General features: G+C 36.5%; 1 pseudogene; it reads left to right on the top strand.

Moving 5' to 3' along the window:
* The first annotated feature begins 2,570 nt into the window (after positions 1-2,570).
* LOC139464453 (uncharacterized) lies at positions 2,571-11,267 on the top strand (annotated as a pseudogene).
* The last annotated feature ends 1,195 nt before the right edge of the window (positions 11,268-12,462 follow it).

Raw genomic sequence — 12,462 nt, 5'->3', positions numbered from 1 at the left:
TCCGTGTTATCGATAGTACGAAGCAGTTCAATAGACTGACTATTTGTTATTCCCAGGAGTGTAACATACATATCAAATATACAATGATACTATATCATAACTTAAATATGGAATCAACCATTATTTATAATACGGAGTGTTACACTTAAGTATCCTATATGTACAGGTTGGTGTTTTACATCTAATATAGAAATTTTGAGGTCTGAAATAATACCCCGCTTTAATTTTTTATATTGTAATGTTGAGAAAGATTCCGTTCTACCACTATTGTATTTTTCATCTTTAACTGGAACACATCTGAGTAGAGTTGAAGGACTTTCTTGTTGAATATTATCCACCGTACTGATCTGATCAAGATGGATGCACAACTCTTTATAGGGAACTAAATCGGGTAATGCATATACAGTCACTGGTTTGTTGGGTGGTAATACTACTGACTGTCCAAATCCAAGTGTAATTGCTAAGTTCTCATCAATAATTATACCCGTTTCTCCAGTGTATATTTTCACTGTCCCATTCGACTCCTTTTGTGTGAGACCAATTCCATGCGGCTTAAAAATTTCATCATTGAGTGAGCATACGCTTTAATACCCATCAGGTATAATAATGTATTTTTCCATACCCCTGTTTTCACCTGTTTTAATCATCTTATTATTTCTTTTTGCAGCACTTATATTTGTCCACCTTGGGTAATACGTTACATCACAGATAGCTACTTCGAGTTGTCCATCCGAGTTATCGATAGTATGAAGCAGTTCAATAGACTGACCATTTGTTATTCCCGGGAGTGTAACATACATATTAAATATACAATGATACTATATCATAACTTAAATATGAAATAAACTTACATTACTAATCAATAGATTATAGTAACTGCCTCTGGTGCTGAATTTTTCGTTAAATTCCCCGATATCCTTGAAAAGTACAGGGTCACGGCAACTAGCGATAAAATGGTGCACGACTGGTTTCACAATCCGATGCAATTTTGGCAGAATCAGTTAAACTTTGCCGTATGGTGTGCCACAACGGGATGTGGCGTATCTCTTTATGCTCCAGGATTTGAACTGAATAAGTCTGTTATAACATTTCACGTGTACTATCAGATTAGATGTATACTCAAAGAAATTAGTGCTCCATTACCGCAGGATCGAGCGTGAAATTCCACAAATAATAATTATGATAGGTCCGCGTATGAGCGTATTTGTCAGGAATTTAATGTTTCTACGAGTAAAGATTGGCGTATTAAAGGAGCAACCATGGTCTAGGTGTTCCTTACACAGAGGAAATAATACCCGTCAAAGAAGAAAGCGATTATGTATATAAAGAACTTAATAAACTTCCAGTTAATTTTAATAACTTGAAGAGTACCAGCAAACTTTACGCAAGAATATATGATCATTGGCATAAAACCGGTGATTGGTATAAAGGCTGGGAACTTTATAGTAACGATTGGAGAGGGGATATTATGAGTTTTAAGAGTGGTCTAATTTATATTGTTACAAAATTTATACAAATGAACGATACCGCAAACGCTTGGAATGAATTCCTTAATGATAAAACGGAAAATAATTTTACTAACCCAAGATTTGTAAGAGTTAATGAATCGATAAGAACTTATGTATAGGCAATTCTCGGAGCACAATCGCAAACACGAACGGGAATCATCGGTTCTGGGACAGCGCTCGATGCGCAAAAACAGTTTGTCTCAAACGTGGAGGACGCCATGAATTCACCAGTTGACATACCATCATCTATAAAGCGTTTTCAAGATGCATTACAGTACGCTCAATCCAAAGTGGACTACGTTTATGCGCCGGGACTATACATGTATCTGAGTAATATGGAACTTAAGATCGGCCAAGTGATAGGTTATAATAATAAAATTGTTATTGCTACCGATCAACAAAAACCAGGTATAAATACAGATATTAACGTCGAATTAATAACGCAAACGATCACGGGCGAAAAGGGAATAGTCAAGCCACAAACACCAACTATCGCTCAACCATCTACTGACGTACAAGTACCACCACATATTGCGGCTAAAAATCAACAACATATCGATGAAAAAACAGCGCTTGTATTAGGTGGAGTCGCGGCTGGTTTACTCATGATTTGGTTAATGAACTGATTTGGTTAAATAGTTCTTAGCGGATGCATACAACAGCCCTGCGATTGCAACGATCAACCCCCACAAGTTTTGACTAAGCCAGGTGGTGGTCTTAGCTAATAAATTCAATAGCCAGGAAACTATACTCCCTATTATACCGGGAAGTGCGGCCACGGCTTTTTCAGAGAGCTTTCCCAGTGCTGAACCTAATGCTTTTAAATGCTTTTTTAACCACTCTTTTATCCCGTTTTTATCGTTAGGCGGTGTGGGCGGTGTACCACCACCTGTACTGCCACACCCGATCCAGGAAATATTACCTACTACTAGCACAGAGTTGTTAGCAACTATGACCTGCTACTAGTAGGTACAAAGACGGTCTCTACGTCTCTGGAGACCAACATTTACTGCTACTACTAGCTAACAGTAACAATTAAATAGCATAACCATATTAGGATGTATGTTCACAGGGGCGCATTTCACGCCATATTGGAACATGCAGTGTCGAACACAGCATTCAGCAGATGGTAGGATGTCATCATTTTGTTGTTGTTTTTATCTCCGGTCTAGACAGGCTAGACTTAGATTTAGTATCTTCATACGGTATATATATTTTATACATCACCTAATTACAATTTTAACAACCAATAGATAGATCTATGGATATACCAATCCGGTCTTAATAGAAGATCGTTACGGTTTTCATTCATACATGCCATTGTATGTGTATTTGTTTGATAGAACTACACATATTTATAAGAACTGATCGTTACAAAATATATTGGCAAACAAGGTTAAAGTTTGTCTTTGGAAAATTCGTCCCGACGTGGTCAGAAAGAGTTATCCCCCTTGGCCGGCATAGCGATCGGTTTTCGATCAAACATTTATCGGTTAGATCTTGCTTTTTGTTTATCTGTTCTTACTTGTTCGTTGGTCATAATGTTATCTAGTCTTTGTGCAAACATAATTTACAGTCTACAACCATTCACTATGGTACTTTTTATTTTCAGATACTGAGATGGAGAACGTCAACGTGCCTGCTGACCCTGCACATGACGCATGTTTGTATTCTATGTCTGTAGGCCCAGAATGAGTGTAGGACTAACATAGATATATCATCGGGGAAGCATCAAATCTCATCTAGATTATTAGTGTTAATTAACTTGTTTTGCTGAAAGGTCTGTGTTCTGGGTTCAAAGTGAGGTCCATTTCTGGCGTTCGCTCCATTGTGAGATAAGGCCCACGCTCTAATTCACTAGTCTACATGCCCTCTTTTTTGTTTGTTGTTGTTGTTATTGTTGTTATGATGAACACTGAGGGAATATGTAGACATATGAGGTTAATAAAGGATCATAAAGATTATTGTGCATCCGGCAAATTTATAGTAAACTATACATGTATCATTGATTACCTCCCTTTGCAACCAATATGTCAAGATATCAGTACCAATTTACTCATTTTTTTATTCCCAGGGTATCCAAGTGGGCTGTGTCCTGCCACATTCAGGAAATTTGAGGTGCAACCCTTGTAGGAAATCAGGTATGTTGTATTCTACCCCTATACATGTTGGGAATTTATATTATTATACTAAGGCTAATTTACTGTTGTATAGATTTTAGCACAAGCTAAGCACAGGTGCTGTGAACATTTATCTTTATGCACCCCCATGATAAAGTCAGGGATGACAATAGAGGAATCATCATACATCAAATTAAATCATGGATGTCATGATATGAAAAACCACATTTGTAGTATTATCGGTACCTCATTATATCAGTCTTTCCTCACTGGATCATCAGCTGACACACTGTGATATTACTGAAACTCTGTTCTAAGTTGCATTAAGCCAACTCAACCATTCACTATGCAAACTCGCTGACCTGATTATGGCAATTGTGAAAGTATAACTTTCCCTCAGACCTTAGGCCATTTATTAAGTTATGAGGTGTGAGTTGGTATACTGTAATCAAACTACAGGCTATCATGAATACAGGAATATCCAATTTGAAGTCAAATGAGCTTATGTCAGGGTGCATTATCTGTCATCTGTCCATAACTAACTTGTACACTTTCAAAACCTCCTCTGAATCTACAAGGCCTATGAAACTGAAATCTCAGCAATGATATTCTAAAACATGAGACTGTTTACAAAATATCACTTTTGCATATTACACAGCCAATTCAGATGTGGCATTATGAAACTTGATATGTGTTATGGGGTTTACATTGGTGTATTTTTTGCTTGATCTGGGAGGAACATCTTAGATATTTACCACTTGATGAGACCCACCTGCGTGGAAATGGTGCTCACAAACCAAGGAAAATAATCATGGTAATTATGGGATTTGAACCCATTGTCATAGATTTCTGGCATATGAAAGGGATGCAGCTTAGTCTCTGAAAATGTAAAATATTGATAGAAACATTTTATTTTCATTTTTGTTTAAAAATAGACCCAGTGAGATGGGCTGGGCGGAAGGGAAAATAATATGGTTCAAGGACTGTGAGACAGACAGGGATGCAACTCTGCCCAGCAAATTGAGGTGGCTTCTTGGATGACTGTATTACCTGTGCCTTCTATGGCCTTAAACTTTCACATACCTTATGAAGTTTGTTTGTGTTTTCAATATCTTCTCTGAAAATCATATTTTCAATAAGCTGAGATTTTGTGTATTTGATCCCACTAACATGATGCCAATACAACTTCAAGCTGTCAAGACATGGCAACCCATGAAAGCCACTTCTGCATTTACGTTATGAAATTTGATATACAGTAATTATTTGGTAAACCCAACAACAGGGTCATATTTTGCAAGTTATTCTTATATTTGGAACTGCAACATTTTGTCTTCATGTGCTGCTGCAGCCATGATGAATTGTGTTCTTTGACTCGTTTCATTACCAATTATTATCCCCCACAACATGTAATGCGGGGGTATTAAAATGGACATGGTCAGTCCTTGCATTCATACTTCTGTGTAAGATTTTGAAAAAACGTTTACTATTTTCTTCACCAATCATGGTACATGGATAGGCCTAGTGGTGACCTGGTGCCTGTTGATAGGTTTGGATTTTTGTAAAATGTATCTTTTTAGTTTCCATGGCAACAACTTTGACTGAAATATGAGGGTAGTGATCGTTCTTGGAACATACCTTAAAAATCTACAATATTTCTTCACCAAACTTGACACACAGATCGGTCTAGTGGTGAACTGGTGCCTTTTGATAGTTTAGGATTTTTAAAAAATTTATATTTTGAGATGCCACAACTTTGACTCATACTGAAAATGAGGGTAGTGCTTCTTTCTGGGCAGATTAAAAAAAACTTACAATATTTCCTTAACAAGGATGGCACATAGATAGGTCTATTGTTGAACTGGTGCCTTTTGATAATTTGGGATATTTAGTTTCCATAGCATTTAGTATTTAGGGGATTATGGTGAATTTGTCTTCTTGCATATACTGTCATCCTTTTAATTGGTCAAGATGCTGTGAGAAAGTCTGTTCTGTAGATAAATAGTTTTGTTTCTTTTGCTTATTTATTATACCCTTGTATTGCCTTTTTGTTGTAATAATATATTCTGTGAAAAAGTACAGGGAAGCTACAGATGCAATTTTAACACCTATACCCAGGGTAGTTTGTTCGAACAGTATTTCTGTCAGTCATGTGAGGAGACAGCCAAAAGGTAATGAAGGGAAATTTATTACATCAGAGCTACAGATAAGCAGCGTATTTGTGTAAAATACCCCCCAAAATTATGTAAACCCAATTAGTTTCCATTAACTTGTGTACAGAATCGCATGCATTAAATGAAAAACTCAAATTATTAAAACAGCTCGCATAAATACCCAACGAAGCTTTTTCAGCATGCATACAAAGGAGCTAATTGCTGAAACACAATTACAAGCTAATTTACTTTCTGAGTCAAACCTATGTATTTAGAACATTATTTCATTTTTTTGAAATCTTAAAATGTTCACTAATTTTGGGAAAGACCCAAGAGAGTGATGAATACATGAGTGAAAAAATATTGGTTACCCAATGAAAAATGTAATAACCCAATTAAAATAGAAACCCTAAAGTAAAAACTGAATTGCTCAAAAAGTTATCTGGAGCTCCGTTACATGAGTCAGTTTAATGGCACCAATACAATGGGCACATCTGGCCTCCATTATAATAGGTTGAATCTGGTAAACTGTGTCTGTGATTTTTTGGGGTGACGACATTGCAGCCATATTGAATGTTATTTTGACTAGGTACTCATGTATCATGGCGTTATTCATTTATCAGGCTGTAATACTATATTGCAATCTCCAATGTGCTATGTTTCAGTGATCATATGTTCCATTTGGTCATGCCATCATCTTTCACCTTTTTGTGTCCTAATAATGGAATGTACCAGTAAGTGTAATAACCTTGTACTTGCAATGTTTCCTATGAATCTTTGGGAAGTGAAGCTATGATTGGTTATATATGTATGTTATTATGCACTCCAACAATGGTATAAAATAGATCTACTGTTCTTTTCAGATTATAGATTCAGATTATCATGCCATGGTCATACCCTTTGCATGCACCCTTGTAGCTAGATTACAGGTATACTAACACTGTTTGGATTGTTACGGACATGATCCAAGTAATTCAGTCTCAAAAACGTAGTCACAGAAATTTGATTCTTAACATTCCCAAAGGGCAACTATATGGAATGTCAGTTTTGTGTGACCTGGCTGATTTGGTGACATTACACCCCAATTACATGGATAGTAGTTAGTGCTATCAACCTCTTGCCTGCCTGGACCAAGCACCATTATTTTAAGTGGTCATAAACAATTCACTCGTTTTTCCTCATTTGTCAATCATTATTAAATATTTATATCATTTGGTGTATCTGAACATTTGTTACTTATTTCTGCATAATCTTGTTAATCTATTTATGATGACCTTTACCAGTATTTAATTCCCTAAAAATAAATTCTGATCAGTTTCAGGCCCATTTAAACGGTTCGTAGTGAGGCATATTTTTGTTTATCCTAGATAACCTTAGCAATGTTGTCATGAAGAGGTTGATGGATGTTTATTACACTTTTTTAACCTTCATTTGCAAAGGTATTTTTGTAGCTTCCAATTCTGATTTGTTCAACTTTAAGAACTTTCTTCTCAGAAACCAAGGAAACTAAAACTTAATGACACCTGGCATGTGTAGCACCACAATGGGACTCGGATTAAGTTATGTGGTTGTCCAGTGTTTTATTTTACAATTTGTTCATTCAGTTCTGTGGTGTCATGTGTTGTGTTTATTCTTATGAAGATTTTCATTCTTTGTATACCATGTTCACAGGTTTCACTGTCCAGTTACAAGAAGCCTGGTGTAAATAGCTTGTTTGGTCCAGTTGCACCCAACAAAGGTAACATTGATCGCCTCGAAACGTTAAACAAACTGGTTGTAATATAGCATAGACTATTTTTCCAGATAAGACAAATATACAAAATAAAACAAAATACTTTTTGAATACAAACAACATGGCCTGCTTGTCTGATGTTTGTCATCCTGACACAACTATTAGCTCACCAAGGTGAGCTTATGCCATACTGTGGGGTCCGTCGTCCGTATGTCAACGATTTTTTCTAAAAACTTCTTCTTTTGACCACAAATTGACAATTAACGAAATTTGACTGGAAGCATCCCTAGGTGGTGAGGATTCAAAATTGTACAAATGGTGGGGCTGACCTCCCAAAGGGCTGGGTGGCAAGGCGGAATAGGAGTAATTTGGCTATATTGCTTTAAACGACTTCTTTATTGGAACTAAGAGATAGATATCAACCATATTTGGTTGGAAGCATTCTCCAATGCTGGGGATTAAAAATTGTACAAATGGAGAGGGCTGACCCCACAAAGGGCTGGGTGGCGGGGCCAAATAGGAGTAATTTGGCTATATTGCTTTAAACGACTTCCTCTCTGGAACTAAGAGATAGATATCAACCATATTTGGTTGGAATCAATTCTCCAATGGTGGGGATTCAAATTGGAGAAATGGAGGGGCTGAAATTGCTTCTTGAAAAACAATTAGGAATGAAAATAAAAAAGAGAAACTACACTCTCCAAGAAGCTGAAACTTAACTTTGTAGAAATGATGATGATCACTTGTAGCTTACCGGTACACAAAGCGAAGGTTCAAATAAGCTTATGTCATGGCTGTGTTCATCTATACTAATGGAAAAAAGTAACTGCTGTGTATTAAGTAGTGTAAATGTTATGTTATTGTAAATTACAACATAATATTTGGTCTTTTGTCTCATCAATGTTTTATCATAACAAATTCATTGACAAAATCCATTCCTGGTAATTGGAGATGGAGAGACACGCCCTAAAGAGGGGTGCAACTTGTAGGCGGGCACTATCCTGCTGCAACATGACATTACGTCCCTGCATGTGCACAAAGGCAAGAACATGATCTCAAACGATGTCCTCATAACAATGATGAGTCATGTTTTCCCATGAGTTGTGATGCCACCCCATACCATTTCAGTTCCACCCCAAAACTGATTATGATAAGTAATGCAAGAGTTGCTAAAACATTCTCCAGTATGCATGTAGACCTTTGCACGACCATCAGAGCTGTTCAGATGAAACCCTCACTCATTTGTGAACAGTGTACTGTCCCTGTTTTTCTTCTGAACCTCAGATGCTGTCTACACCAAGTGTGACTGATAGTCCTGTGTAAGCAAAATTAGGCATATTGCTGAATGTTGTGACCGGATGTTGTGCTCTCTCAACCGGTAATGTACTGTTCTGCCACTAATTCGTCTTAACCCAAGAATTGTCCGATTATTAATGTGGCAGATGATATTTGTGATTCGATGAACATTAAAAATGTTTGGCAACTTCGTTTTGCGCATTTTGTGTTTGCAACATGTCATCAAGCCGTGACAGCATTTTTAATTACAGTTGAACAAAAAGAAAAAAGATTTTATGAGACCCAGAGAGCTAAACAATCATTGTTTGCTGTTTACATTATGAAATCGTGTGTAAATACCTTGCTCCCAACGAACATGCAAACACACAAATTATGCGCAGTCCATAAACATTTGCATGCAAATTGTGAATCACAACCTTAAAACTCAGGAGATGTCTTCATCAATATGCATATTGAAAGATGCATTATTTAATTTCAGATTAAACTTAGTTTTGTCCAATCTCATTAAAATCTGATCTTAGTTTTCGCTACCGCTAACCAAAGATCTGAGGACATCCCATTACGGGTCACGTAGGAACGACCTTTCGCGATCATGGACCGACCAATGAAATGACTGAAATCGACATTTGCCAATCAGAAGGTAGCTATCTCGAGCTTTACTGCACTAGTTTCAAACTGGCGACTACGCCTCGAAACATATTTTGACGTATTCTCGATTAAATAAATTTAAAACTGACCAAAACGACATTCTGGAATGACTTAAGATGGCCTAAATTCTATGGATATAATCATAAAACCTGTAACTGTCGTTCGGAATACCCTCTGTTAAATATTTCGAGGATTCATGATTAGAAAACACATTTTGACTGTCACTTTCAGGATCTGGTAAGTGACGCTTTGATTGGTTGGATGAAAGGTCATGCTGACGTGACCCATAATGGGATGTCCTCAGATCATTTTTTAGTGGTAGGGAGAACTAAGATCTGATTTTAATGAGATTGAGTTTTGTTGGACTTTTTATTAAGAAAAGTTACCTTTTTCTGCTAGTATGTATGTCGTTGACGATTACACTTTCAACATCTCCTCTAGAGCTACAAAGCCTATGAAGCTGAAACTTGGCATGAATCATCCCAGCAATGATGTCAGAATTGTGATTTGATGTTAAGCGTGTCGCTATGTAACAGCAGCGTATAAAATTCCCGCAAGGGCAACTTTGCAAATATTCCTGTCCAGATAAAATGCTTCCCGTCCAGAATTTTCTACACTTATGAACATAAGTTACAAAATGGTGAACATAAGAAAAGTACTGTTGATTGTTAGTTCTCAGAAAATAACAATAAACTGATGGATTGTCAACTTAGTTACTTTAACTCATTGAAATTCATCAAATTCCAAGTCTGATTGACTGCCTCTATGGTGTACTGGTAGAGTGTCTGCTCGGAGAGCGGAAGGTCAGAAATTTGATCCCTTGAAGCATCATTCCAAAAGACGTTAAAAGATGGTACTTGTTGTTACCCTGTCTTGCTCTCGGTAGTAAGGGCTAAAAGAAGGAATGGTCCACTCGGAGACAGTATACTGTGTATAAAATTTGTTTTGCAGGTTTTTGTTGAAGTATATATTTTTTCGAAATTCATGTCTAACTGTATCAGTTATCTCCCTCACAAAATGTTGGTTGTATTTTAAGAACCTTACACTTACATACTTTGAAAATAACAAAATCAGATCAAATTATCATCTGTTATCACATTTTCCTTCACACGAATATCCAGATACAAATTATGAGTCTGTGTCCAGAAGCCAGAAATCTTTTACCAAAAAATAAATGCATATCAGTTTCTGGATGTGAATTACAAAAAGTACACAAATTATCATCAGATATTTTCATTTTTCCTTGCCAGTTGAGATAACTGCAAATTATAACTTCCCATTAAGTTTTGAATTTAAGTGAGACAACATGATATTAAACTATAATATCTTTACAGGCATTTTAAATGGAACTTAACTTGATGTTGCCATGAACCTAAAATAAATGTATGCTATACCCACAAACGGTCAACTGTTTCCTGATTGGCTGATAATAGAATGGGAGGGGATTGTTTTTCATTATATTGGGTTTAACAATGTCACTGATTTATGTAAATGTAAAAATAAGGTGTACTATGTGGATTTATTTATATTGAAGTTAAATCATAAGTTATTTTTCCATGAAAAATGTTCAATCAATGGTGATGACATCACTTATGTGAATATTTTCAACCTTTTCAGGGCAACTACCATGCTGTAATGAAACTTGATGGTATCAGTTTACACCAACGCTAAACTACATATACAGCTCCCAATACAGTGTGCTTTGAGAAGGGAGAGCAACTGTGCCCTGTACGTTTCTGGAAAGAAGAAGTGTTGAGAAGAAGAGTTCTGTGTTGAAGTCAGCATTGACATCCTGAGTAGTGAAAAGATCAGCAGGGAGTAGCATCAGTTTGCTACTGTGTGGAGGGACAGTGTTTCTCCCTATTCTCATGGACAGTACTGTACATCTAAACATATGATTCATATTATATATTGTTTCATAATGTGAGGTGTGTTTTTTTCATTCATAATATCGATTATCATATATGGTGAATATAGCATCTTACAGATATACTGTGCATGGAATTTCTTCACTTACACTGTTTTCAGCATTTTGAGGCAAAACTCTTTTCATGTGTTACATTTATGTTTATTGTTTCCTCAACAATAAAGAACTAGCAAAATGATGAATTTTGTTTGTAGTTGATTGATTATGACAAGGATAAACAGTATTATGTAGGCATGAATGTGTTCATGTATTCATCACCGAATGACATGTCAAATGGCTGATTGTGTTAATGTGCCCAATGGTATGGGTTTTGCTGATCTTGTCAGCCACTGATTTGCCTTGTCCACAATACATTTACCAGCGGCCTTGATACAGCTTACATTACAATCCTGGCAATCAATGCTACAGATTAGGAATTTACATCAAAACAGATGGTAAGTTAGACAGTCCCAAATTATGATGTCACCATATTATCTCAACAGAAACATGAATCGCGAGGTGCTTTGGTAATGGTTACTACCCAATATATATCCGACAGTGACATAAAGCTGCGTTATTCTTGAATCAGACGCTAATGTCGCTAAATATAAACAGAAACAGGAATTACATGGTTCTAGGGTTAGGGTTTCTGCCCAATATATGTCCGACGGTGATGTTAAACTGGGTTATTCCTGATACAGACGCTGATGTTATCGTATTTCATGAATCATGAGTTGCTAGGGTTAGAGTTTCTACCCAATATGTGTCCAACAGTGATGTAAAACTGGATTATTCTTTATTATGACGCAGATATCACGAAATCTCTACAGAAACAAGAATCATGAGGTTCAAGGGTTAGGGTTTCCACTCAATACATGTCCAACAGTGATGTAAAACTGGGTTATTCTTGATACAGACGCTGATGTTATGAAATCTCAACAAATATGAATCATGAGGTTCTAGGGTTAGGGTTTCTACCCAATATATGTCCGACAGTGAAGTTAAACTGGGTTATTCCTGATACAGACGCTGCTGTTCTCGTATCTTAACAGAAACATGAATGATAAGGTGCTAGGGTTAGGGTTTCTACTTAATATATGTC

This window comes from Haliotis cracherodii, unplaced genomic scaffold (assembly GCF_022045235.1).
Source record: "Haliotis cracherodii isolate W230 unplaced genomic scaffold, xgHalCrac1.p SCAF_1, whole genome shotgun sequence".
Lineage (NCBI taxonomy): Eukaryota > Metazoa > Mollusca > Gastropoda > Lepetellida > Haliotidae > Haliotis > Haliotis cracherodii.
The sequence above is the reverse complement of the archived record's forward strand: the minus strand, read 5'-3'. Positions and strand labels throughout refer to the sequence as shown.